This window comes from Zalophus californianus, chromosome 3 (assembly GCF_009762305.2).
Source record: "Zalophus californianus isolate mZalCal1 chromosome 3, mZalCal1.pri.v2, whole genome shotgun sequence".
In the NCBI taxonomy this organism is placed as follows: domain Eukaryota; kingdom Metazoa; phylum Chordata; class Mammalia; order Carnivora; family Otariidae; genus Zalophus; species Zalophus californianus.
Genome location: NC_045597.1, coordinates 112,358,852 through 112,361,338, shown reverse-complemented (window position 1 = coordinate 112,361,338; position 2,487 = coordinate 112,358,852). Strand labels below are relative to the sequence as shown.

Genomic DNA, 2,487 nt, shown 5'->3' with positions numbered 1-2,487 from the left:
GAAGTAGCTGCTCTATTACCAGCACTTTATCTGTCACATTCTCTCCTTTTCAATTTTGAGATTGTTTCAAACATTTCTCTACAGATAGATATTCAGTTGTCTCTAAATAATCACTGTTAAAAAACCAAGCTGCCCTGTGTGCTTACATACTTATAAGAAAACAAACAAACAAGCAGCTTTTTTTTGCAGCTGGTTTGCTGCCAGCACACAGAAGTCATGAAAACCACGACTAAACCTAAATCAAATGGGAAAGGAAAAGACTCATATCAATTTTTGTCATTGGACACATAGATTCAGGCAAGTCAACCACTACTGGTCATCCGGCCTACAAATATGGTGGACTCAACAAAAGAACTATGGCAAAATTTGAGAAGGGGGCTGCTGAGATGGGAATGGGCTCCTTCAAGTATGCCTGGGTCTTGGATAAACTGAAACTGAACATGAACATAGTATCACCATTGATAACTCCCTGTGGAAATTCGAGACCAGCAAGTATTACCTGACCATCATTAATGCCCCAGGACACAGAGACTTTATAAAAACATGATTATAGGCATATCTCAGGCTAAATGTGCTGTCTTGATTGTTGCTGCTGGTGGTGGTGAATTTGAAGCAGGTATCTGCAAAAATGGGCAGACCTATGAGCATGTAAAACAACTAATTGTTGGTGTTAACAAAATGGATTCCACTGAGCCACCCTACAGCCAGAAGAGATATGAGGAAATCATTAAAGAAGTCAGCACTTATATTAAGAAGGTTGGCTACAACCCCGACATAGTAGTATTTGTGCCAATTTCTGGTTGGAATGGTGGCAACATGCTGGAGCCAAGTGCTAACATGCCTTTTTCAAGGGATGGAAAGTCACCCATAAAGATGGCAATGCCAGTGGAACCAAGCTGCTTGAAGCTCTGGATTGCATTCTGCCACCAACTCATCCAACTGACAAGCCTTTGCATCTGCCCCTCCATGATGTCTACAAAATTGGTGGTATTGGTATTGTCCCCCTGGGCTGAGCGGAGACTGATGTTCTTAAACCTGGCATGCTAGTCACCTTGGCTCTAGTAGACGTTACAACTAAAGTAAAGTCTACTGAAATGCACCATGCAGCTTTGAGTGAGGCCCTTCCCGGGGACAATGTGGGCTTCAATGTCAAGGACATATCTGACAGAGATGTCCATTGTGGCAATGTGGCTGGTGATAGCAAAAATGACCCACCAATAGAAGTAGCTGGCTTCACGGCTCAGGTGATTATCCTGATCAATCCAGGCTAAATCAGTGCTGGATATGCACCTGTGCTGAGTAGTCACACAGCTCATATTGGTTGCAAGTTTGCTGAGCTGAAGAAGATTGATCGTCATTCTGGAAAAAAGCTGGAATATGGCCCTAAGTTCTTGAAATCTGGTGATGCTGCCATCGTTGATATGGTTCTTGCCAAGCCTATGTGTGTTGAGAGCTTCTCTGACTATCCTCCTCTGAGCCATTTATCTGTTCAGGACCTGAGACAGATGGTTGCTGTGGTTGTCATCAGAGAAATAGACAAGAAGGCAGCTGGAGCTGGCAAGGTCACCAAGTCTGTCCAGAAAGCTCAGAAGGTTAAATGAATCTTATCCCAATACCTGCCACCCCAGTCTTAATCAGTGGTAGAAGAATGGTCTCGGAACTGTTTGTGTCAATTGTTTAAGTTTACTAGTAAAAGACCGGTTAATAATGTATTGTAAAACCTTCAAAAGGAAAGGAGAATGTTTTGTGGACCATTGTTTTTTGTGGGTGTGTGGAAGTTTTAGGTTATTAGTTTTTAAAATTCATCCTTTTTAGGGATCCCTGGGTGATGCAGCTGGTTGAATGACTCTTGGCTTCAGCTTGGGTCGTGATCTCAGGGTCATGAGGTTATTAGTTTTTAAAATTCATCCTTTTTAGGGATCCCTGGGTGATGCAGCTGGTTGAATGACTCTTGGCTTCAGCTTGGGTCGTGATCTCAGGGTCATGAGCTCCATGTTGGGCTCCATGCTTAGTGTGAAGTCTGCTTGGGATTCTCTCTCCCTCTGCCCCTCCTGCTCATGTGCGCACGCTCACACCCTCTCTATCTCTAGAATAAATGGATGAATATTTTTCAAAATTAAAAAAAAAATAAAATCTGTACTTTTTAGTGGAAACAACTTGACCAAAAACCTGTCACAGAATTTTGAGAACCAGTGAAACAAAAGTTTAATGAGAAAAAAAAAGAAAACCACAACCCAAAAAACAATTGTGTCACACATGTGTGTTAAATTTTGATCAGTACCCTCAAATTGCCTGGTAGATTGTATCACTTTATTCTACCTATAATAGTGCATTAATGCTGTATCTTTTTGTCCCACCTTTGACAATAAGATTTTAAATAATTACCTTTCTTCATTATAAACTACTTATACCATATATGCTAATATATCTACATCTACCCATGTCTTTTGATTCTGTAAACAACTTAAATTCACTTTCCTTTTGTGT

The 2,487-nt window shown here is 41.1% G+C and overlaps 1 pseudogene; it reads left to right on the top strand.

Moving 5' to 3' along the window:
• Positions 1-244: 244 nt before the first annotated feature.
• LOC113921038 lies at positions 245-1,601 on the top strand (annotated as a pseudogene).
• The last annotated feature ends 886 nt before the right edge of the window (positions 1,602-2,487 follow it).